General features: G+C 37.1%; 1 protein-coding gene across 1 annotated transcript in view; it reads right to left on the reverse strand.

Annotated features, from left to right (window-relative positions):
- FUT9 (fucosyltransferase 9) overlaps positions 1-19,739 on the reverse strand; it is a 204,184-nt gene extending 184,445 nt beyond the window's left edge. The window contains exon 1 of the mRNA XM_027057241.2: positions 19,283-19,739. The gene's annotated coding sequence lies outside the window, so the exon portion shown is untranslated. The remainder of the gene's footprint in view (positions 1-19,282) is intronic.
- Between the last annotated feature and the right edge of the window lie 7,520 nt (positions 19,740-27,259).

The following is a 27,259-nucleotide window of genomic DNA, read 5'->3' on the forward strand; positions in this document are numbered from 1 at the left end:
ACTGCCAAAACAGATTTTTCTTAAAAGTTGAAAAAGCAAGAAAAATAAGGCTAATTTCTCTTTTTTCATCTCTAGTTAAGAGTTTAGGTAACTTTCTTTGCACCCATTAGACAAGCATTCTGGGTTCAGTGCAAGACAGAATTTGGGTCGAGGGTGGCAATGGTGAAAGTGTGTAGATAATGGTTTCCCAACCACAGAACTCAATTGCCTCAGTGAATAGTAAGAGTCCGATAAAGAGCCGATCTGTTCTGTTGCATCTCAAATTGATTTATGTCAGTTTATTCATTTGCTAGTATAGGGCATTTATTTTGCCCTGAAACATTCACATGCTAATTTAATAGATGTTTGTTGAATAAAGACAATAATTCAAGTGAATGATAGAAAATATGCACTGTTCTTATACTTTATAGTCCATTTAGGAATTGATTTATTATTTATCTTTTCTACTTTTTTTGCCCTGCAGATTTAATTTTATATTGGATATCATTTCCTAGGCAAAGCATAGACTATGTAAGTGGGTAATAGGGTTTTATAGTGCCTAACCATAGTATTGCATACAATTATCTTTTAATAAGAGTTATAATAATGATGTACTCTACTACTACTTTTAACAGTTATAATGATATATTTCTACCTATACCCATGTAGATGTAGAGATTTCTTCTACTCTTTGTCCTGTTCCATTGTGAGGGCTGATGTGCTTGAGGAAGGAGCTAAAGGACAAGAAGAATACACAAGAATCAAGAACTAGGATGGAAATAAGAAAATACTGGAAAAATACTAGAAACAAATCAGATTTACCCTGCTCATTGAGCTCCATATTCTTGTTTGCCCTCAACTTTCCTCTCTCTAGTTGAAAGTCTTTGTGTTTGTCTTTAAAGCAAATTTAGGACTTGACATTTCTGAACTTAGCATTTTTAAGTAAGTCAGACATGCATATGTGTCTATGCATCTGTGCATATATTTACACAAGTGTGCGTTTGTATGTAAATATACTTAGAAGTGTATGCATGTGTATTGCATTTGCATGTGAGTGTATTTGCACATATACTTACATGTTTGGTAATTTGAGTTTGTATTCATATAAGTACATATATATGTGTATGTATTCGAGTATCTACATATGTGTTTATATTTGGTATATCAGAAGAAAAATAAATTTGAGAAAGTAGATAGCTCATCTATAAAATTGTTTGGTTTAAAAAAATAAACTTTCTAATATATTCTGGCTGGTTCATATCAATAAACTTTTTGTGTGCTTCAGGAGAATAAATTTTAGGATGAAGAGAAGGCGACCTTGGATAGTATTCCAGGGATTTGGACAATTTCCAGGCTAGGTTATTAATTGTGACTTGTATGTTTTCTGGATCCTGCTGTAGCAATTGAATAAGGAGTCATTTTCTTTTATAAGCAATTTTTATTCTATCTGTGGATTGCTATACTCCATTTTAGAGATGGCTCTGTCTCACCAGCCAGAAAAAATGCTTCTTTTCAATAGAAGTTCACTGTTTAGCAGCTTTAATTAATGATCAAGAAGTTTTCAATGAGTCTGAAAGGTGAGGTCAGGTAAGCTAAAAAGTATTATGATTACACTTTCTTCCATGAAATTCAGCATAATATATTAAAAAATATAGAACAAAGTTTAGCAATGGTTATGAAACCTCTAATAATAAATGGGCTTTCAATATTTTTCATACACTCACTGGCAGAGTGGCTTGCTTTATAAACTTCTTTTTATCTGCATAAGGTATAATTAATTATACAGAATTTCAAATCCCAATGTGAAGAGCTGAAAACCACATGGTAATTGTTCTTAATAGTTGGATTCTTTTCCTGGTTAGCAGCATAGAAACTTCTTTCTGGAATCACAACATTGTCGTGCTGAGTTGAACAGGATGCAAATCTGGCCTGAAGTTTTCTTACAATGACTATAAAAATATGTACTGTTCATCTACTCCTCAGGTTGTCATCAGGAATAAAAGCATATTATATCAGTAGGATTCTGTTATCTCTCCAGTTACACAGCCTGCCTGCAGACAAGGCCCAGCTTAACCCAGGAACCTGAAATATTGTGAAGCCACATGCACATGGAGATAATAATGAAATGACTCCCAGTTTTCATACCTGTTTCAGAACAGGCACTTGGGAGTGAAGGAAACATGGATGCATTTTATTGCCTGCTTTTACATATAGAAAGTTAGAGTACATTTCTTCTTACTATGTTTATTTTTAACATTGAAATTTCCAACATAGTTTTCACAGAATGAAGAGCTAATGAATTTTAGATTTATTGAGATATTAATATACAATATATAAGCATATCTGGGTATATTAATTTATTCTTCTTCTGTCTTTCTGTACTATTTACCATCTTTCTAGTTGTACCTTACTTTGCTACAAATTTAAGTGCATTATGAGAACAAAAATTACTGACAGAATAGTGTAAGAGACATGAAGTAAAGCAAGATCATTTATAAATTAAGTAATATAATTTAAAAATATATACCAGAAGCTTCTTTACAGTTATTAGGGATATACATCTAACTCTGAGCTTCCTAGAAACCATTGAAAGACAGAATTATTCATTCAATATGGTCAGTAATAAAATCAGCATGACTTCTCTGAAAAAGTGTGAGAAATATTTCTCTTACAGATCATCATAGATGACCCTGTATGATATAGCGAACTGGATTGTATTGTATTGTATTGTATTGTATTGTATTGTATTGTATTTTTAAAATATTTTTTATTTATTTTTGGGGGGGGGGAGGAACAGAGAGAGAGAGACAGAGGATCCAAAGCTCAGACAGCAGTGAGCTGGACTTGGGGCTCAAACTCAGGAACCGTGAGATCATTACCTGAGCCAAAGTCGGAGTCTCAACTGACTGAGCCACCCAGGTGCCCCCCTCTTTTCTTAATGATGGGATTTAAAAAAATAATATCCTTTTTTAAAATTTGATATGTTCCATAAGGGTCAATGTAGACTGAAAACATAATGGTAAAGTATAATTCTGTCAGATCAAGTCTGCAAGAGGTGAGAACAATGCGTTCCTGATGTATAGGTTTCAAATTTACAACATCTAAAGTCACGGTTGGAAATTGGGAAGATATAGGCAAAGTTTAGCCACAGATACATTGCATTTATCTAATCTTTTTTATTCCATTAGGGAACAGTACTTCTCAAACTAATTTCAGTGAAGCACCAGTTTTTGTTTTTTTTTATAAATCCTCCCCTTCATTAATCAGTTTTTAAAAATATAATTATAAATAAATTATTAGAAAAAAAGAAACTTAAAAAAGACTTAAAAATACAAGCCTGTATTTTCTTTTATTCAATTTAACAGACATAAATTACTTCCAGCTTGTTATAAAACTCTCTAAATGTTTCCTCTCACTTTCTACATTTCTCAGGGTCCAATATGAAACACTTTGAAAAACAATCTGGCCTACAAAACGTGCTTTGAGTAGCACCTTTGTATCCATGGATGCCCATCACTTCCATTACTCTACCTTCCCCCATGACCTTGTGTCTTACCCAAACCCACATTACTCATTTACATTGTGGGCTTGGCAACTGGGATTAGCTAAATTTTGGACCTTGGGGCAACAGTCAATTCTCCAAAAAATGCTAGTTCACATAAATAAGCTTTTAATGAAGACTAGATGAAGTGGGGCCAAAGTTATACTTCCTTTCATGTTATAAGGGTTTAAATACTCTGTAGTACCACCTACGGATACACCATTTGTTAATTTATGCATAGAAAGCAGTCACCCTAACTCTGCATGGAGGTAAGTTTATTATGAAGATCAAAGGAAATAATGTGCATCAACACTTTGGAATGATGTAAAATGCTATTTGCACAAACTATGCTATTTGTTCACATACATGTACAAATGTTCAAATGGCAAGGAATTCAAAATAAGTGAAATAAACATTATTAGACTGTGTATAATTCTGGAGGTATCATTGACATATATTCTACTTTTAGATGGGTTACAAAGCCCCAAATATATTGTTTCTATTGTGTTTTAGATAGTCAATTATCTTTTAGAGCAATTAAAACTTTTTAAAATCCTTGATATTTAATTTTATTTTTACTGTTACTGACGTTTTTCATGTTTTTAAGTAGATCCATGTTTTTGTCTTGTATTTTTTTGTTTGTTTTAGAGAGAGATAGCATGAGTCAGGGAGAGAGGCAGAGGCAGAGTGAGAGACAGACAGAGAGGGGAGAGAGAGAAAGAGAGAGAGAATCTTAAGCAAGCTCCACACCCAGCAGAGAGCTTGATCTCACGAACTTTAGGTCATGATCTGATTTCTCAGGGCTCGATATTGTGACCTTGAAATCATGAACTGAGCTGAAATCAAGAGTTGGATGCTTAACTGACTGAGCCACCCAGGTACCTCTCTTTCTGGTATTTTATTTGTACCACATGAAAAACCATTTTTTTTTCTTTCTTTCCTTTTTTTTTTTTTTTTTTTTTTTAACATATGTGGACTTTGTATAGTTATCTTGTTTGGAGTTCTCTTGACTTCTTGGATATGTGATTTCATGACTTTGATTATTCTTATATTTATTTATTTTTTAGAGACAGAGAGAGATAGTGTGAGCAGGGGAGGGAGAGAAAGAGGGAGGCAGAATCCAAAGCAGGCTCCAGGCTCCAAGCTGTCAGCACAGAGCCTGATGTGGGGTTCAAACCCACGAACCGTGAGGTCATGACCTGAGCCGAAGTCGGACGCCCAACTGACTGAGCCACCTAGGGGCTCCATGACTTTCATTATTCTTAAAAAAATGTCAGGAAAAATCTAGTTCATTGCCTGTGTTTATAAAGAGAGTTTCTTCTATGTCTTCAAATATTTCTTTTGCTTGTTCTCTCTCTCTCTCTCTCTCTCTCTCTCTCTCTGTTTCTTTTTCTAGAATTATATGTATAGTAGAACTTTGGATATTATCCCAGAAATCTTGGATTCTCTATTCTGATATTGTTATTTTTGTTTTCCTTTTACTCTTTTTGACTCTGTTTTTGTTTTTTTGTTTTTGTTTTTTTTTTTACTTTATTTTCAGTTTGTCTAATATTTAATGACCTGTCTTCAAGTTTACAGATTTTTTTTTCTGTGAGATAAACTGAGTCAACTAATAAACACATTGAAGGAATCTGTGATCTGTGATAACATTTCCTTTTATTTCCAGCATCTTCATTTGAATCTTTCCTATAGTTTCCACTTTTCTGCTGAAATTCTCTATTAATGTGTATTGTTCATCTGTTCCATTAGGCCCTTTCACACATTAACTATAGTCATATTAAAGTCCCTATTTGATAATTCCAACTCTGGGTCATCTTTAAATCTGGCTTTCTCCATTGTTTTGACTTTTGACCATGGGTTCTTATTTCCTTGCATTTTTGTATAGCCTGTCATTTTTTATTCAATGCCAAACATCAAGTGTAAAACAACTGAAACTGATGAAAATTATTTATATCTGGACATGGGTAATGCCCCTTCTATGCTAAGCCCATTAGTTTGGGGGTCATTGAACTTATCTTGTTTGGTGAACTAAAGACTTCAACGTCCTCTAGAACTGCTTAGGATGGAAGCTGGGGGTTTGGAGAGGGTAGGATGTTGTGCCTTACCTACAGTGGTGGTGAATCCTCTACTCTGCACCTACTTTACTGAGGGAAGCTCCATCTTATGTTCTACCTGCTTGTAGTATTTCTTAGCAGCACCTGATGGAGGTCCATGTGAAGGCACTGGTGAGTTCAAAGTTCCCTTGGGTCAGGGATTACAGAGGTTCTACATTGTCACTCGACCCCCATTTAGTCTTTAGCAGTTTGTTAAAATTGTAGCTGCTTTCTTTTTAGCTACTTGTATGGTGATCAGGTATTCTTTTGTTCTCTTCCACATATGACACCATCCCCATGACCCATTTCTACATAGAGGAATCTACCCATGGGTTAGCAATTCTGGATATTTGTTTGCATTATAAACTCAGCTTTCTGATGGGTTCAAGAAAAGTTATGAGTTTGTAGTTCACCTGGGTCTTTCTTATTGTTCAGGTGGGATATATGCTCTTTTCAGCTTTCTTTGTTCAGCCAAAGTAGAAAAAGAATCTTTCACTTCCTGAGTTTTAATTCTTGGGGGAAAGTTTTACACCACACTAACCTAATACTAGTACAAAATTTATTTTCAAGTATCTACTTAATATTGTCATGAAAAGTATGATTTTAATTAGTTCTTCAGTGCTCATTATCTGCTGCTTGCTTCTTGCATTACTATATACTATTTTGAAAAATCCAAAATTCTCCTAGTGGCCTGGAAGAATGAATGTCACTTGTTAATTATACAATTGGAAAGCACACTTACTTCATCTGTTACAAACTAAAATGATTATGTCTTTTCAAATTATTAAGTATGGAGAAAACATAGCACTTCCTGAATGAAAATTTATGGTGCCAGTGTTTTAGGGATTTCTACATATTATCTAATTCTACATTCACAATAATTATGCAGAATTTTTACATAATGGGAAAAAGATTCGTAGAGATACTAAGAAATTTGACTTCAGTCTCAGCTAGTAAACAGTCAGATGGAGATATAAACCCAGTTATGTCTGATTACAGACAGATATATGCTTTTCCTCTATATAGTGCAGTGTTTCCATAGAAGCCTAATTATAACAGATAATTATTTGTTTTTATCAGTCTATACGTTGCTGCTTTGTCCCTACATTGTTTTCATATTCTTCTATTGTTCAATATATTTGTATTTTCCTTTGTTTGTTCAAGCTTGCCACTGTCATGCTCCAAACAACCCAAAGTCATTTCCTTCCATCTTCCCATAAAACCTTATCTGTCTTGTATCTATTTCAGTCCAAACGTTTTATCTTCCTAAATAACATATATTTCATTGGTTCTGAAGTACTCATTAATGTAGCATGGCACATTTGTAGAGACAAAATGGTCACCAAAGACCTGTTTAGTATGAAGAAAATAGTAAAAATCTGGTTAATCAAAATTCAGAATTTAGAATTCTTAAATTTTCAAATTGGCTCTGGAACAAAACCAGAAAACCACAGCCCCTGAATTGAAATGAAATTGCAGCTAGCCCATGAACAACCAGCAAACACAACAAGAACCAGAGAGCCCATCATTTCATCTGATTCTTCAAGTACATGGCACAGAAGGTGGCTGACCCTTGGAGAAAGACTTTTGTTCATGTGTTTTGTTTCTAGAACATGAGTAAGCAATAGGATGCAGAATAAATTGAAAAATTGGAGAAAAAGGCAGGGGAGAAATGCACCAGATTTCAGAGTTGGCAGCACTGGTTATAACAATAGTGGCCGATGTGGGGCAGGGATACAAAACGCAAAGGTTGGCATGCATGGGCAGCAGATGTCTGAACACCAGGGGAAAAAAAAACACTATGACAAAGAAATGAAGAAAACAGCACCTGTGCATCAGGGCAAAAGGTGAAAGGGAGGTATGCTCATCCTTAGTCTAACACTTTGATAAAGGGGAAAAGTCAAAGGCTTTGAAATTTCTAACTGAGGGTTAAAAGAGAAAGCTGTCCTAGATAATATAATCAATAATATTGATAATTTTGATAATTGAAGCTTTTGATAATTGATCAACTTTTGATAAAACTTTTGATAATTGAACAAGGGCTTGGATTGTATTTTTATGATTCTCTCATCAATTTTTAAAAGTATACAAGCTATAAAATTTTAAGATTTCACATTAAATATGAAATAATTGTAAATGCTTCAGGATGTCACAAAACAGAAGAAGCATCGGAATTTGGATATTTAACATGGCTATCAGCAAACCAATGGCCATTCAGAACTCTTAAAGATTATTCCAGCTCAAATATTCTGCATATCTTTGGTTCGGTTATTCCTTATGGGAGGCAATTTTCTAAAAAATCCAAAGGTAAGTTCAGTGTTAATCGGCATTGCTACCTTTTGTTCACCTGCATAAATATTGGCCCACCATGCATCAATCGGGGAACTAGGCACTAGGCTTTTGAAGATTAGTAAGAAAGCAGCTTCAGAGTAAAATAGTGGGGGGAAACACATATAAACATATCATGCCAGTGTGATGTTGTAAAGTCATAATATGGTACAGATGAGCCTGGGCATTACACCAACACAGAGAAAGGCATGTGTCTCAGCGTGGGTTGTGGGAGATGCATATTAGAGAAGATAATAGCTATGCTCAGTCTTGAAGAAACAGTCTACAATTAAGGAAAATAAAATAGCTATAAGCCTTTTTCTGCTGATTATTTGAAAAAGTTTAAGCTCCCTTCAAACTGTAAAATAATGGAGGAACATTAAGGCTGTGGGAAACATGCATATACCCCATTTTTGTTTAATGGTTTTTATTTATAATCTACTATAATTACATAAAATAGACATTTCTTATATCCTGTGGTTTGGACTCAAGTTTTAACTTCCTACATAGAAATGCTCAATCTTTAAATCTGTCCTCCATTATATAACTACAGTCTATAGACCATAACCCAAATATTCAGTAGCAACTAATTAACAGTCTAATGTTGCACTTGAAATACAATATATTGCTTTAGATTTTCCTTGTTAATTTCTGTCTTAGTGAGAGATTCATCAGTCTCAGATTGTACATGTTTAAAGCATTAGATCATTAGGAAGTAGCAAGGATGAATATATATCATACCATAGATAAAGAGCATATCAAAACAAGCACTTATTGAAATCTTCTGTCATTGTTAGGAGACAATTTCCCATGGGTCTATCACATTTCTGCACATCTTATGAAAGAAGCACTGGTTTCTTTTTGTTCTGAACTTTTTTTTAAATGTTTATTTATTTATCTTTGAGAGAGAGAAAGAGCATGAGCGAGGGTGGGGCAGAGAGAGAAGGAGAGAGTGAATCCCAAGCAGGCTCCATGCTCAGCACAGAGTCTGACACGGGGCTTGATCTCACAAACCATGAGATCATGACCTGAGCCAAAATCCAGAGTCTGCTGTTCATGAGCCACCCAGGCACCCCCTGAACTTCTTTTAAAAGATGTTTGTAGAGCAAATAACCTCAGAAGATAGTACTGGTATCTCTTTCTAGAGTAAAAGGAGACATACTTATTATCCATTATGAAGGTTTTGCATTCCTTAAGTTCAGGATCCCTTTCTTGAAATGTTTAACTCTGGTCTCCTTGGTGTTGCCTTGTGGAAACTAGAGCTTAGGGAACTATTGCAAAAATGCTGAAACCCTTGCTACTGCTATTGCTGTGAATAATAAATTGTCCTTTATCTCTGACCCTAATGTCTTCTGCCAGCATCCATGAATCTGTGGCAGGTTCTCAGGTCAGTTTAAATGCAGAGTAGTATCTCAAACTCTTCAGGGTTTTTGATAATTTTGGTAGTAAGGATGGGATGTTGACAGAGACAAGGCTTTTTTTTTCCTTGAAAAGGAAGGATAAGGGCCTTGCAGGTCCATTAATGGGATTTGAAGGAAGACTGTGGGAATCAGTAGTAAATTATATAATCAACTGGGCAATAATGGTCCTCCACTTTTTTTGCTTGTTAATCAAGAAGAATAAGGGAGGTCGGGTAAGCTAAGTAACAGGAAATAGGTTAAAACACAGATTCCAAATGCTGTTCTGTTGTTAATTCTCCTCCAGGTGGAAGGACTTTCTTGCCAATCTGGTGGCCAGCCTCTGATCTGTGGCACAAGTTACAACTAACATTAAGATTAAGATTTGTACTGGATAGGCAGAGAGTTGCCTCCTATTTCAGGGATGAACACATACATTGAGTATGAAAGGGAGAATGCCATAACAGAACCCAAGTGAATCATTAGAACATTGGTTCACATGAGAAAGAAGAAGGCATGGAACACATTGTTTGTTAAGGAATAATGGTTGTCTTATGGCTATACCTCTCCTTCATTCTATCAGGCTAAATAGATTCATTTGGAGTAACAGTAAAGTCACTCAGTTATTTGTTGTTGTTGTTTATTTGTTTGTTTGTTTTACAGGGAGTGCTGGTTGCTATAAGGGAGTTTTAACTTTCTTGGGGAGATTTTGCAAAGATAGAAAAACTCCTTTGGGAAACCATAAATGAGGCTTTGACCAGTATCTGAACTCTTACTGTCCTGGATTGAGTTTAGAATTCTGATGAAGAATTAGAAAGAGAATTAGAAAGAGATCCAAAGAAATCAAGATAAATTCTTGAAGTCTCCACCACTGTTAAGGAAAGCCATTCCCTTATGTTAAAACCCAGCCCCAATGTTAAAACCATTAAAAGTTTAGAGATGCTTTCTAGACAATGGGGAAGCTAATTCCCCAAATTAATATGGAGTCCTTAAAGAGGGTCACCAGTCTGTGAGCCAAGACTGAGTCAGAGATTGACTAGCAAAAAAATTCTGTGTGGTTATGGTTTCTGAATCCAGGGATTTCCAAGGCTGAAATAGATGATGTTGGTCAGCCACACAGCCTTGAGGGCCTCATATCAGCTGTAAGGGCCTTACTCCCCCACATACAGAGTATTGAATGGACCAAAAATATTCAAAGTTCATTTGGTTATGCCATAAGCTATTGCCACATCATTTGAAACTGAAAATACACATGAAGTCTCTCTCCTTTCCTGTTCCCTGATTCCTCTCTGCCCCTCTACTTTGACCTATGATTTAGAGTGAGACATAAATTAAAAATAGAACTACCCTATGACCCAGCAATTGCACTACTAGGTATTTATCCAAGGGATACAGGAGTGCTGTTTCAAAGGGACACATGCATCCCAGTGTTTATAGCAGCACTATCAACAATAGCCAAAGTATGGAAAGAGCACAAATGTCCATTGATAGATGAATGGATAAAGAAAATGGGGTATATATACATACAATGCAGTATTACTCGACAATCAAAAAGAATGAAATCTTGCCATTTGCAACTATGTGGATGGAACTGGAGGGTATTATGCTAAGTGAAATTAGTGAGTCAAAGAAATACAAATATATGACTTCACTTATATGGGGATTAGGATACAAAACAGATGAACATAAGGGAAGAGAAGCAAAAATAATATAAAAACAGGGAGGAAGACAAAACATTAAAGAGTCTCAAATATGGAGAACAGGGGGTTGTTGGAGGGGTTGCAGGAGGGGGGATGGGCTAAATCGGTAAGGGGTGTTAAGGAATCTACTCTTGAAATCATTGTTGCACTATATGCTAACTAACTTGGATGTAAATTAAAAAAAAATAAATCAAACAAAAATTAAATAAACAAATAAATAAATAAATAAATAAAGTGAGACATAATTAGAAGTCAAGGTATCCTTATCCCTACCTGATACATATATATCCAACAGAGTATGCTAGAAATTTCAAGTGGAAGGGGAAATCAAACTTTTACAGATGTGTTGGATTTGAATACTCAAGTCACTTTCTCACCTGGGTCTATAGAATAGTCAGATCTAGCTAATGGCATTAAAGCAGAGTTCAATGGAAAAGGAAAGCTAACATGACCTTGTGAATAGAAACTTTGGGGCCAACTTAATGTGCTATTTTGTTGTTTTTACCTTTGACTCTATGGTAAAAATTAATGTGTTAAATGCTTATATTTCATCGCCCATTAAAGTGCCTGAGAAGATTACTACAGTTGGGTAAGGCCACATGTAGAGAAGTGTTAATAGAACATGCAAATCACTTTCTAGTCTTCTTTCTGTTTCTTCCCAGATGGTCCACCAACAAAACCAGTATAAAATCCCAGGACAAGAAAAGGAAATCACAGCTCTGATTACACACCTGAAGACCACATGGGTAGTACAAGATGCAATATCTTAACAGAACAGCTCAATATGAATAATGAAAAAGACAGAACTGGAAGCTCAGAATGGATTATCCCTAACTGTTCATGTAACTGAATTCATTGCACAGACTAAACAATTTCTATACTACACTGGACTGTGTCAATGCCTTCTTTTGTATCCTGTTGGCCCCCAAGGACAATGATAAACTCATATTCATGTGTCATGCCCATGTATATACATTTGCAGTAACTCCCCAAGTTACAACAGGTTATCTCCAGGGGTAGCTGAATTCCTCAGCCATTTGCCATCAGTAGGTTGGCAGTATGAATGCCTCTACCCTCCGCTGCACAAAACTTTAACTACATAATGATATCCTGTTTATGACAAAGTCAGAAGCTTCCATCAGCAATGTCTTGACTGTGGTGTTTTCATACACACACACACACACACACACACACACACACACACACAAATTAAAGTGACTGATAAACCCTGACAGAATTCAGGACTCTGCTTATCAAATAAGGTTTCTTGGGACTATATGGGCGGATTTGTATTATTTAATCCATCTGGCAGTCAAAGAAAAACCGCTAGTCTATTCAACTCCAACCAACAAAAAAGGTGCCCAGCATCTTACTAGAATCTGTGGGTACCAGAGACAGTATGTAACTCACTTGGATATTTTACTTGGACTTTCATATCAGCTAATCCAAAAATTGGCATCCTTTGACTGAGGTCCTAGCCCATACTCTGTGTTGGAAGTTGTCAAGTAAGCTGTGGCATAGTCTCTACATTTGGTGTCCCACATTCCTAATAAATCTGTGAAATACAGGCCTCTGTGACTAACAATATTGCTGACAAAAGCCTCGGGAAAAGGCAGACAGCCTCTACTTGCAAGTGTCCCTTGGCGCTTTGGACTGGTCACCTCCCTATCATGCAGGGAACATATCATTTTGGGGTGAGTCAACTCACACTCAATGACTAACAATGTGAGACAGGGTTCTGTAGACTTCATTTATCAAATGGAAATGGTAATGGTATATTCAAGCTCCCAGCTTGCCTGGCTCCTGTGGCATCTCTGTTTTACATGAAAAAATGGCTCTCCCAAACTGTTACAAGGGTCCTAAATTTAACACTGCTGAATCTGCCATCCCCCGCCAGACAGCTCTGACCATGATTTGATCTATGATTTGATCTATTCCCCTTAATCTTGGCAAAAAAATGTATTAGAAACAGCAAGGGATGGCCCCAGTTTCTGAATTTTCCAAGTAAATACCTGTCAACACCTCTGGATGTTTTTTCCACTCCTATTTCTGTAAGTATTGCTTAGCCATTCAGTGGGTCAGGCAAATGCCAGCTATTGATGTGGACAAATAGGACAAGTTAAATTGACTGCCCTCATGTAGTCCCTCCAAAACAAGTTCTAGTATCAATTATTCATGCTTAATTTAGAAGGTAAAACCTCAGACCCTTTATGGGTCTCTAAAGTCAGCGGGAATTAGCTATTGAAACAGCCAGTTGTCTCCTACAGGTCAAAGCACAAAGCCATCGTTATCACTAACAGCCCTATGTCCCTTTCTATCACACAGCCATACCTGCTCAATAAATGTTCATTATTAGAGTAAATAGGATACAGAAACTTAAAATTACCTCTTTAAATTTAAGTATATTTTTCTAAAGCAGTTTGTAAATGTTCATTGTTGCATAGATATTACATATATTGATCACTATCTCCATTTCTTTCCTCTTTTGTACATTTCCCATAGAATTTTCCTTGAAGATTTAGGTTTCTTAAAAGACAAACTTGGTATTTCAGACTTATGTTAAAAGTGTATATTCAGTTACATTTCCTTTAAAAACTTACCCATTGACCTATGAAGACTGAATCAACCATTGGCTTCATTAGTATGGGACCATCTATATTTGTTCTTAATAATACGCAAGTATCAAACATCTTTGTCAGAGTTAAAATTAATATGGGAAGCAATGAAAACATATGCTTTTTTAAGAACATAGATTATTTTTTTGCCAAGACTTAGTCATGGCAAACCTCCATCAATTTTGGCAAGGCATATTAAGACTAAGTATAGTCTTTTTGATTTTTTTTCTTTGGACATCCTTGTTCAGTAACATGGTGGCTATCGTAGGTTAAGGCTAGCTGGTGTCCTATCGCTCTTTTTTCTGTTTGTTCTTATCTGTCTCTCCAGTTATACTGTAAGTTGATTGAGGGCAGGACCTATATCACATTCGTCCTGTGTCTGTAGTTATGACTTCAGTTCTTCCCGTACAGTAGGCCCTCAATAAGTAGAGGCTGAACTATATTCCAAAGAAATTAGGTTATGGGAGCCTTAGAAATGTAGTCATTTTTTTCAGTTAAATCCATGTCTTAGTTGGTTTAAAGAAAGCCATTTTCTAAGACAAGACTTTCCCTTCAGCTTTTTTTTTAAGTTTATTTATTTTGAGAGAGAGAGAATGCACGTGCACATGAGCTGAGGAGGGGCAGAGAGAGAGAGAGTGAGAGACAGACAGAGAGAATCCCCAACAAGCTCCACACTGTCAGCACAGAACCTAGCGTGGGGTTCGAACCCACGAACCCTGAAATCATGACCGGAGCTGAAACCAAGAGTTGGAGCAGGCTTAACCGACTGAGCAACCCAGGTGCCCCTCCCCTCAGCTTTTGAACCAGACACACAGCAGTCCGAAATCACAGATTCTTGGAACTTCAATTAACCCAGGCACACATAGACAACACAGTATTCTTCCATGTAATGTCATTGAGAAATCAATCTATATTACCATGTTGCTCTTCCTAGGTGAGACAGCACCGATAAGGCACCATCACCAAGAATACATTTGAAAGTTTATCTTTTACCCAGTAATGATGATGGTTTCCCATTGATTTAGTCATTTATTTTCACTGATCTGTCTGATCAGTGGCGAGAAAGATAAAAGTGCTAGGATTTTCAGTTGCAGGCTTGGAACTTTGTGAAACAAATTTATCTTCCCTGACCATCTGAACTATTCACAGGCTAGAGTGACAAAACAAAACAAAACAAAACAAACACAAAAAGTTTGTGTGCGGATACATAAACCTTCTCTGTGATCACAAAAAGACTGAATATAGGGAGAGATGAAACTACATGTTTATTTCACCTGTTTTACTTAGGGAAACCAAAATCTGTTTTTAGGAATATTTTTCAATGAACTATCTATTAAAAGTTAAAAGGGAAGTATCCAGGAAATTAAAGAAATCTTATGGGTGTAGAATTTATGATGAAAATTAAGCAAAAATGTTAAAATGTTTTTATGTGAACCAATAACAGTTAAATTTTCAAAACACTTCCCAAGCTTTAACCTGAAGGTGGAAAAGACTGAGCAGAAAAATATTACTTTCAACTGTGATGGTCACAGGACTGGGCATTCCCTGAAGAAGCACAGACTTTCATTTCACAACTTTCAGTGTTCTTTAATACTCAAACTGATTTTTCCCTGGTAACCTTAAAATAAAATCAGAGGGAAAATTGATTTTTATTTTATAGAAAGATTTACAGCATGGGGTCAGGAGACCTGGATTCTAATTCTGTTCCTATTAACTATTTAAAAGCCTTGTGTAAGGTATAGTAAAATGATGAGAATGGAGTGCCCTCTACATCCTCCAATTGATATCTAAAGTCTGTATTTCCTTCCCTTAAAAATGCCAAACATTCTCTTTGCAGCTACATGAATAAAATGAATTTCACACAGTCACATGTTAAATCACAGAATCTAAATGTTTCTTTTCTGCAAGAATTTCAATTGTTTCATTGATCTTATGAGAGTATCACTTTTTTTTCAATATATGAAATTTATTGTCAAATTGGTTTCCATACAACACCCAGTGCTCATCCCAAAAGGTGCCCTCCTCAATACCCATCACCCACCCTCCCCTCCCTCCCACCCCCCATCAACCATGAGAGTATCACTTTGAAAGCATTATTAAACTCTGGTTAAATCATCATGCTAGTTTCGAAATATTCATTTTGCTTATTTGTTGTTTGAGAATTTTTGGTTAAATATTCCTTCCCCTATGGAATAAAGATGGAAAACAGCCATATGTAAACATTGATGTAATAATTTGATATGTACAAGTAAAATATGAGGATTATTTTGAATTCATAAAATTTGAGGCATTTAATGATATGCAGATCCTTGTGAATTATAAATAAAGATGCAAAAATCCATAAAAATTGAATATATAAACAGAAAAATATAAACGATATATATTAAGCTATAAAAATATTTTATGTAGTTATCCCTCAATGGAATCTTCTATCCTTCATAGAACACTAAAGAAAGCACTTGGCTCTTTATTTAATATAATCTTAGGTGTGTGAACATTTGTGTTTTCCTTATTTCAAGGTTTTGTTTTTAAATTTGTCTAAAATATTATTTAGGTCAATTAGTTGACATAAAACAGTTGGCTATAATCCCCAGGTTTTACTGAATAAAATAGATGAGCCACTTCATTAAAAAAAAAAGGGGGGAATTGTTATTGCTGTAATTAAGGAAACATTTCTTAAAATCCAAGTTGGAAAAAAAGCTATTATCCCAAATACCAAAATAACAGAACCTGTATTTAGTTACCTTTACTTGAGTAAAGAATTTAAACAAGTATCCTTAGATTTTTATCCTTTCTCTCTCCCTTCTTGCATGCTTTCTCTTCCTCAACACAAACCCACACACACTACACAAGGCCAAAAAATGGTTTCACATACAGCATTCAAATAATATAATCTATTGGTGAAATAATCTATATCATTTCCGCAGTTTAAAATTTCTTAATACCAATTTTTTAATCTCTCTTTACCATTGTAAACATTTACTATAGACCTATCCCATCCTCTAGGTGGCACATAATTGTGAGCAATAGAAGATACAACTTAATGATATTGAAAGGTGTGCCATTCAAATATTGGTATGCCTTGTTTCCCCAAGTGTTAGATTTAGATGTTTTGCAAAATATTAAAAATGACAATGACTTGAAATTTAGGCAGATCCTGAGTTCCAGTTAATCAAGAGTTCCTGAAATTCCTGCCAGAATGTATGGCAGATTAATTACTTGCATTTTCATAGCCAATTCTGAGACCATTTTAATATTGCATGTATATAAATAAGCATTTATCCACGCAAAAGGTGTGTGGAGACATTTCTGATATTGTTTAGAATTTGACATTAATTACAATTATGTTAGCATATATCACTTGAACTTATCATTTATACAATTTTGGACAATAACTGATTAAAGTCATCATTGCTCCTTGCTTTCCTTTTCATTCAATTGGGTGTATCTTTTCCAATACAGATTCAATGTTGTTGGACACGTTGCATACAGTAAGCATCCACTGTTATAAAACGGTAAAAGCATTAAAAGGAAAAAAATGACCTTTTGATTCAGCTCATAACTTATCTACCATCTGTCCACTTCATATGACCACATGTGCATATTTGTAGTAATTGTAAGTTTTAAAACTTGTTTTTGAATATTCTTCTTAGTCGAGCATTAAGTTTAAACAACGAAAACTTCTAAATTTAGAAAACCAACAATAAAGTCGTTACTCATAGCTCCTCCTGACTTTAGATGCAGCTCTCCACAATTACTTAAAAGCATTGCTTGTTAGTGACTTGCTCACTGCATTTCTGCCCTTGTCACATAAAAAGAGAAATAAAGGCTCAGATACAGTTTGAGTTAAAACAAAATTTTTTTTAAATGTTGACATTGGGTAAGGGAAGCTTTTAAGGCAATCCTCACTAGACAAATTCTCTAAATAATTGCTCAACTTTTCCCTTGTATTTCTTGTGTAGGCAGAGATTTGCTAGTTTAAAGTGAGGAAACATCTCTCTGCATCAACTACAAGAGCAAGAAAGCCAATTTAATTTTTATTTCTCCAAAATCAGTTAAAATAATAATGATCACGTTACCAGGAAATTCATATTCACACACCACACACTCAAATGGGGCACCTTTTAAAGTTTCTGACATTTATTTCTGAATACTCTTGTCTGCATGAATTAGGGCACAAAGGTCTATGACCATCAGTTCTATAGAGTAAAATATGCTAAAGTCAATATGTTTTCATCACTTCTTTGCAAAACTGAATCATAAATTGTGTGCGAGTAGTTTTGTTTTTAAGATTTCAAAACATGGGGAACTTTAGTATTTAAATCCTTCATCTCCCTCATATTCATTCATTGAACACAACTCTCTGTTTTCCCTCAAGCCAACTAGAGATACTAAAACGTTAAACATGGTTCCAGAAGAAAGGGCAGCTGCCCTAAGAAAACTTCTACAGAAAGACTGGATTAGAAGATACAACACAACACCTGCGCTCAGATCGTGCAGGAGCTTTTCAGCACACGTTTTCTGATCTCACTATATCCCACTCTCAGCCATTAAACCTAAAGAAAAATAAGGGCTCTTATTGCAAAGTCAAAGGTTTTAAAGGGTGAGTTTTGTGCCACTCTCCTCTCCTTCAAGGAAAAGCTCCTTATCCTCAAGAGTTGCTGATAGTGTCGTTGCTGAAGAAGATTCATCACCCAGTCAGGTGCATGGTTCTCAACCTGGAACTAAGACCAGTTCCGGGAGAACAGGTACAATAGAGGCGTTCCCCGTGTCAGCTAAGAAGCCTCTAAAAATGAACAGAACAAATTTGAGCAGCGTAAATAGGTGTGTTCTTTTAAACAACAATAACAAAAAAGTTTAGTCGCAAAAGGTTGTGTGTGTGTGTGTGTGTGTGTGTGTGTGTGTTTTATTTTGGTTTTTGTCTTTCTGTTTTCAGGCTTGATCACATCAGACCCTAAACAGCCCAGGTGCTAAAAAACAAAGTAACTGTACACAAGCCAGGATCAGCGCTGTGCCAGTTCCCGGAGGTGACTGTCAGAAAAGCAGACAGAAAAGAGGCACCATCGTGTCGAGGGAATGAGGTCAGAAACCACCCGGTGGACCATTCGCTCTGCGAAGGAATACGGCGGGACAGTGGGGCTCGCGAGCCAGGCAGGCTTTGTAAAAGGAGAGAAGGTGGGTCAGAGGCGGACTTTGAGGAGAAGGCTTTGTCAGGCGCGAGACCCGGTGAAGGGTGGCAGACGGGGGCGTTTGCCAGCTGACAGAAGCGGGAAATCAGAAGAGGGAAACGCGGGGACCCTGAGGGCAGAGAAGACCCCGCGTCGGGTGACGGGGAGGGTCAGGGCCATCCAACGCTAAGGCTTAGTGTGGGGGGTCGGCAGCTGGAAGGTGAGGCGGGACCGCGAGCTGCCGGCAGCGGTCCCCGGCAGGGAGAGGGGGTTCAGGTTGCCAGCAGGTAGAGTTGAAATCAAACAGCCCCTCGGAGACCGCGGAGCAGCGCCCTCCCTGGACTCCCTGCCTCGAGGTTGAGGAATCACAGCAGGTGGTTTTGTGGTACCTCCTAAAGCAAGGGGTGTTCTCTGGGCGTCAAGCCCGGGCGCCCGACCCCCGCGCTCTCCGGGCTACTCACCGGTCCAGGGAGGGAAGCGCCATCCGGGCGCGCGCGAGGACTGCGCAGCGCAGGCGGCAGGCAGGGCCGGGCGGCGGTGGCGGCGCTGTCCTAGGCGCGGGACTGGAGCCTGGGGACGCCGGGGCGGCGACAGCGGCGGCGGGGGCGCAGGGAGCTGCCGGCGGGGAGGGCTGTGGATCCGGAGCTGCTGCGCCGCGCGCGCTCTCTGCCCATCTCCGGCTCCGCTGAAGCGGCGGCTACTGCTGCTGCCGCCGGAGGGGAGGGAATCGAGGGGGAGGGGAGGAGGCACGCGGTAGGGAAGGAGGGAGGGAAAGAGGGGAGAGGGGGGCGAGCGAGGGGAGAAGAGGAGATGATCTCCCAGAGTGGAGAGGAGGAGGGGCGGGAGGCGCGCACGAGCTCAGCAAAGGTTCCCACCAGAAGAGCTCGGGGGAGAGAAATGCGAGATGAGGAGATGGTTCCCTCCCCCGCCCCCACCTCCCCTCCCCTCCTTCCCCCTTCGCGCCCTTTCCTTGGACTCTTCCTCGAGTAGCTCAGACCGGGGGTTACCCAGGCTGGGCTGGAGCCGGGGCTTCTGCGCGCTGGTGAGAGTGCTGAGCCCCAGAGGCGGCCGCGACAGCTCCCCGCGCTACCGGCCTGAAGCACCTGTGCGCGCACACACCGCCGCCGGCTCCATTGCGGCGGCTCTCCCGCCGGGATCTGCGGGCCTTTGCTTTCGCTGTCTCCCCGTTCTGGTCAGATTATGCTCTCGCATGTGCATCCATGACATGTGTGTCATGCCCCTACTGCGGTTCGCTTCCTGGGAGCTTCTTGGCACAGGGTGTCCGACCAGAAGGTGCCGGCAGGGAGCTCAATGCAGGCAGCGGTCGCCAGCTCCTTAGAGCTGTGGCTGGTTAAGGGTGGCTGTGTTTGTTTGCCGCCCGGGTTGACTAGTTAAAGAGGTTAAAAAAGAAGAAACAAAGAAAGAAAGAAAGAAAGAAAGAAAGAAAGAAAGAAAGAAAGAAAGAAAAGAAGTCTTATGACCTGATTGCCTGGGATCATGTTTTCAATTTTTAGGGAGGTTGTAAATGTTAAGGGGTACGGGGCAGTCCATTATCTTCTGTCTTGGTTTTCCTCCCTTTCCCCTAAAAAAACCGTGTCCTAAAAAACCGGGACACGACTTAGCACGTTTAGTGGAAATATTTCTCAATCTTTCTACTGCAGAGCTTTTCGTTTTTACCCAAATTCTCCTCGTGTTGGCCTCGCTTTCCTGTTGTAGATTTTCTTTGCTCTGTTAGACTGAATCATTCTTGTTTATTCGCAAACTACAAAGACTCGCATGAAAATAGATACTGTATTTAGCGCCTTTTATATTCACAAGCTCAGAGGGGTGAATCCACACATTTAGTAAATATGAAACAATTGGGACATTGTTGACTTGATTTCCATGAACCATAATTCTGTTTCATAATCTTCACGTGATAGTTGAGAGTAGGCAGAGAGCAAAGTAAATTATGTGTGTAAAAGGTATGACTAGATAAAAGTCTAGTACAACTCTCCTCAAATAACATTTGACGTGATAGAATTACTCCCCGTGAGCACACTGAAGAGAGTTTTAGATTGTGTGTGTGTGTGTGTGTGTGTGTGTGTGTAATTTTAGTAGTCTTTCGGTTAGTTGAGTCATTTTTTACAAGCCTAAAGCATCTTATCCTGTAGTATAAGAAAACCAGGCACTTTATTTTACATAAATGTGTCTTATATAACAAATGTACCCATATTACAATACTCTCAATTGTATATGGAGTACAAAGACACATTTTTAATGCAATAAGGCATACCCTAAAATGATGAAAAACCTCTAGCGTTTCCCATATACATTCACATGAGAAAAAACAATGTCCGTATGAAACATATTGCTGGATGGTTTGGATATTGTCAACTTTCTAGAATCTTTCCTGTGGGACACATCTGTTAGTGAAAATATTTGGTTTCACATCTACCTAATAATCCGAATGAGAGAAGCACTTCCTCATTAAGGGAACGGCAGACATCAAACTTTTCTGATATACCTTAGCTTTGAAAGGCATGTGTTACTGTCTCCTGATGTTCAGCACTGCACCATGCAAATTCACCATATGCTATTCTTCTTTGAAGAAGACCATAGGAAGAATATAGTGGGTGAGGGCCTGCACCTCATTTGACGTTAACATTTCTCAGTAGTGTCTAGACTGCAGACATAAGCAGTAAATTTTCAAATCCTCATGGCTACTTGGGCAGAAAGTGGTTACCAAAAATTTAATCTCCATTTTCTCATCCCTGTTTAAGATATCCCTTACCCTTCCTTCACTAAGGTAATTCATCTTTGAGAATTTTTGTTATTTTCCTCCTATACTTGATTATGAAACTGTAATAGCAGTGTCTGTATAGTCTTGTTTTACCGTTGGAAAAAGACAAAAAACAAACAAACAAAACATGGAAACAAAAATGCCTTAAAGCCAAGCAAAAAGAAGGGATGACATTTAGAGCACAGCAAGACAAATTTTTAACTCTTCATCCCTAACCACTTGGCCCACCAGAGACAAGAATAGGTGATAAAAGATGGAATGGTCTTCCTGTTCTTCTGCTGGAGGACTTGGATTTCAATTTAGATTCTCACGCTGGGTAAAAACTTGCTTTTCACCTCTATCATGTCATTCTCCCCCTTTTATATGTCTTTCCTCTTCTACATGTGCATTAGTGTTGCACTGTGTTCTTCTTTACAACAAAGGAAGCCAAATAAATAAATAAATGAAATAAAAAGCTTCACTTTAAACACTGACGCTTTGCATTTACTTAGTTGAAAACAAATTCTTACATTGCAATTTTCTGAAGTCAGATCTATTGAAAACCCTATCTTTGAGCAATTATTGCAATATACTACCAGATGCTGGTTAGCAAAAGAAATATCATTAATCTATTTATTGAATACATATATTTAGTAAGCACCCCTGGTAGGCAGGCACCATGTTAGGCCCTGGGGATATCACAATGAAGAAAGATGGTAACCGTGGCCTTTTGAAGGTTAGAGTCTAATGATCCAATAAAAGTGCTTTTTCACCAGGAAAGATGTTTTTGGTGATGATGATAATGATGATGATGATAATGATGATAAATTTCAAGCCCAAAGAAGAAATATTTATTAGTTAAATTGTAGGCATTAACAAGATTGGGGATAAAGCAATACAGATTATTTGGCTTTGTTTGTAGCCAGTTCTTATATCAGTTGTTGAAAAAAGAGAAAGAAGCATTAGCGGAAAAAAATAATATTTGTTGTAGTAAAAGGCAACAGTAGAATTTTTTCAGGCCAGCGAAAGTTTTGATGAGCCATAACTTTTAAAAATAAACATTTGCTATTATTGGTGGGGGAGAATGGAGAGTAATAAATGTCTTTGAGGTTGTGGAGACGTCTGAAAAATCATATATGTACCACGTAATACATGTGGTTAGTACTGCTGAGTACATGGACAGATTTTACAATGATGATGATGACAACAATCAGCAATTTTTCCCATTCTCTTCCTGCAAAATATACCAAAACAACAAGGAGAATTAAAACAAAAAAAGAGAAATCTGAAAATTCTAATTTCAGCAAAATCAGGAGATAGATAATCTGCAGTTTCCAGAGTTTGTACAAGATGCCCAAACTGCTGAGATCAACCAGAACTTGAAGAAGAGGAAGTAAGGAGAGGAAGAGCAGACAGTGGGCCCAGTGTTATCTAATCTTAGAAAGTATTGATAAAAATATTGTTCCTGAAAGTGAGAGTTTCACTCTGAAGTGCAAAAGCTCTTTCCCCTGGTGACAACAATGGATTGAGAAGCCAAAACTTGAGTATAAGCTTCAAAAGGAGGAAAGGAAGAAGCATGTCAAGTGTAGACAGGCTCAAGAAATGTATGCTTTCTGAACGTAAATTGCTCATCTTGACTTGCCAAACATATGCATCTTATTTACAGAAATCAGTGTGGGGACTGGAGTGAGTGGGACTGATGATAAGAACCCTCTTGGGCATGTCTTGTGGAATGAAATGTAGGGCTACACACAGTTTAAACAGAGGAGTAATGTTTGCAAAAAGCCTTCTATCCCTTCATCAGCAAAGAAGCAGAACATTTGTAAATCTCAAATGGCTGTTTTCCCCTCTTTTCTTCCCAGGAAATTAGAGGAGAAAAATTTAACTCAGTTAATGATGAGTAATAAAAAAAAAGAATGGGCATACTATCAGTACAAAAATAATATAGGAAAAACCTTACAGAGGAGCATCAAAATGTAATAATTGTTGAGGAACACATACCATAACAGTGTTGCCATGGAGAAGTTGAAAAATCTGTCCTAACATTTTGCCATGAATTTTCATAAGGGTGCAATGAAGGAGTTGCTTCTATGAATGAAAACTACAAGGCACAAATTTGAGAACCTGGGGATAGTTGAGGAGATAATAGGAGCAGATGACCCAAAGCTGGCAAATCTTATGACAAATTAAGAGTGAATATGGGAGAATTACAAGGTGAAATACACACTGAGGTAAATACAGCAAGGGAAAGATTGCAGAAATGAGAAAGGCTAGCAAGATGAACTGGAAATAGATGAATAGGGTTAGAGAGAATATGAAAGATGGAGCAGATTAGCAAACAATGCAACACATCCATAGTTAGAGATCCTGAAGAAGAAAAATAAGTAACAGAACAGAACAAATATTTAAATATATTATTAAAGAAAGCAACATCCTCGAAATGAAAGACGATTTGCGATTTCGTTAGTTTTTTACTTTTTCAACTTCTTATTTAAATTCCAGCTAGTTAACATACAGCGTAATACTAGTTTCAGGTGTAGAATTTAGTGATTAATCACTTACATATAACACCCAGTGTTTATCACGAGTGACCTCCATAATGTCCATCGCCCATTTGGCCCATCCCCCCACCCATCTTCCCTCTGGCAACCCCCAGTTTGTCCTCTATAGCTAAGAGTCTGGTTTCTGGTTTGTCTCTCTCTCTCTCTCTCTCTCTCTCTCTCTCTCTCTCTCTCTCTCTCTCTCTCTTTTTCTCTCTCTCTCTTTTTAAGGGGTACCTGGCTGGCTCAGTCAGTAGAACATATGACTCTTGATCTCCAAGTCACGAGTTCCAGCCCCATGTGGGCCTGGAGCTTACTTTAAAAAAAAATGCAATTTCACTTAAAGGACACAATGATTACTAGGAAAATTGCTCCAGAATTGTTACCACCAAGACATATCCTACTACAATGTATAGAATTTAAATATAATAAAGAATCCTTCAGGCATACAGGCAAAAACAATCAGTAACTTATAAAGGAGAATATTGAGAGTGGCTTCAGAATTCTTCACTGCAACATTCATAGCAGAATAGAGTCGATCAATATCTGTGGAGGAAAGCCCATCAGATACCAAAGAAAATAAAGTGAGAGCTAAGGATTTTTTTCTATTTAGCCAAGAAGTCCTTCAAATATTACAGGTACACACAGTTTTGAACATGTTAAGGACTAAGGGAATATTGTTCATATGAATCTGTCTGCAGAACAGAGAATGGAATTTAACTTTCTAAGAGATAAATGGAAGAGATGTCCTAGATCAGATACTGACTGTGGGCACTAAATGTATTTAATCACTGTCCAGAAATGTGGAATATGCGAATGAAAGCAAAATAATAGAATATAAATCTCATAGACCCTGACAATATAGAAATGATATATCTAAACAAAGTGTAAGTGAGAAGAGCAAAAGAAAATGGTATTTGAAGGCATTGATTGTTAAATGGCCAGGAGTCAAAGGAAATCACTTAAACATGTCCTCTAACGTATTTAACAACACAAAGATAAACTATAATCAAAATAATAATATATAAATTACATAGTGGAGGAGGGAGACAGGAACAAGAAATAGTAATTTTATTATTATTTATTTTAGTAAACTAAAAAATATAGTCTATAAAAATAGAGAAATGCAGTTAATTTATAAAGGAATAGCTATAAAAGTAATAAAGAATGAAATAAAAATCATAAATATTGAGAATATACACATACAGGAATAAGTAAAATAGACTCCAAAGTGAAGAAATTTTACAAAGTTAAAAAATAAAAACACAAGACAAAACAGTATGGCAGAACCAAGAAGAATCATATACTTCACATAATAAAAGTAAAAACAGTTCTCTCCTTTTTGATAAAATGGGACTTTTAGATTTGATCAAAAATAAAATCAAATTTTGTGTTTTCTATCCATAACAAGAAAACTCAGAATGTTTGAAAACTGAAAGGGTAGACAAACATATACCTGGCAAATGCATATAAAAAGTAAGCAGGAAATGAAATCATAATTGGAGACAAAGTATCATATGAACCAAAACATGTTAAACAAGATGAAGAAGGATATTTTAAGATTATATTAACAGGCACCTTCCTATGCATGCAAAACAATTATGATTATCCTGTACAAATAGTGTAGCATCTACATCAGGTAGCATCTACATCTCACTACATCAGGTATTATGATATAGGCAAAAAGATAGCATGAAGCCTGCTATTAGGAATCTTAATACTTTTAATTCATGAGAGTTTACAAGTATAGGCAATGCATAAAGATATTAAAGATTAAGTATCATATACTCCTTTAAAAATTTTTTTTAATCTTTATTCATTTTTTTGAAAGAGGGAGAGACAGAGCATGAGTGGGGGAGGAGCAGAGAGATAGAGGGAGACACAGAATCAGAAGCAGGCCCCAGGCTCTGAGCTATCAGCACAGAGCCCAACGAGGGGCTCAAAGTCACTAACTGCGAGATCATGACCTGAGCTGAAGGATACTTAACAGAATGAGACACCCAGGCACTCCTGTACCATATACTTTTTATAGGCTAATCTTACTTAGGCATTGATGGAAAATCCTAGTTAGAATATTAACAAATAAACCTTAGCAATACATGAAAAGAAGACAATGTATGCAATTTTCTATATTAGAAAAGTTACTAACATACCTCCTCATTTTCCTCATCTATAAATGGATGTAAAACATCAGTAGCCACTTTGTGGAAATTTTTCAAATGATTTAAAGAGTTACTGCATACAAAATCTTTAGCAAGAAAAGCTAGAGTACAGTGAGCCCTTCATAAATGTTATCTGTTGTGTTTATCAGCTTTCATAAGACATTAAAAAATGACTATGCTTGTGAGAATAATATAGCTCTTATTTTCATTTCTTTAAATAATCAATTTCTGTGTGAATTTATTAATGTTGTATTCTCATTTTTTGTCCCTTCTCCCCAAGGTTTTCATAATTAACTTAGGGCCTCTATTCTTTTTTTGCATAATTATTAAAATCCTGGTAAACATTAAAATCAATTTACAAATTCTGAGCACACTGCAAACTATCTATTTAAAAATAAATTTGAATATAATAGTAATATATGAGTATATTTTCTCTCTTTTAGTAGACTTTATTTCTTAGAGCAGTTTTCAATTCATAGCAAAATTAAGCAGAAGGTACAGAGAATTTTCCTATATTCCTTGTCCCCTTTACATGCAATCTCCCCCACTATCTACATTCTGCACCAGAATGGTTCATTTGTTCCAATAGAGGAACTTCACATTAATACATCATTATCACCCAAAGTCTGTAGTTTACATTAGGGTTCACTCTCAGTGTTGTGTATTCTATGGGTTTTGACAAATATATCATGACATATGCCCACCATTAGAGTATCACACAGAATAGTTCCACTGCCCTAAAAATCCTCTCTGCTCCATCTATTTATTCCTTCTCGTCCGCTAGCCCTTGACAACCACTGATTTTTTTTCACTGTCTTCATAGTTTTGCCTTTTCTGGAATGGCTCATAGTTGGAATCACACAATATGTAGCCTTTTTTGATTGGCTTCTTTCACTTGGTAATATGCATTTAAAATTCTTCCATGTCTTATAGTTGCACCAAAAAGAATAAAATATCTAGGAAGAAACTTAATCA

This window comes from Acinonyx jubatus, chromosome B2 (assembly GCF_027475565.1).
Source record: "Acinonyx jubatus isolate Ajub_Pintada_27869175 chromosome B2, VMU_Ajub_asm_v1.0, whole genome shotgun sequence".
NCBI classification, from domain to species: Eukaryota; Metazoa; Chordata; class Mammalia; order Carnivora; family Felidae; genus Acinonyx; species Acinonyx jubatus.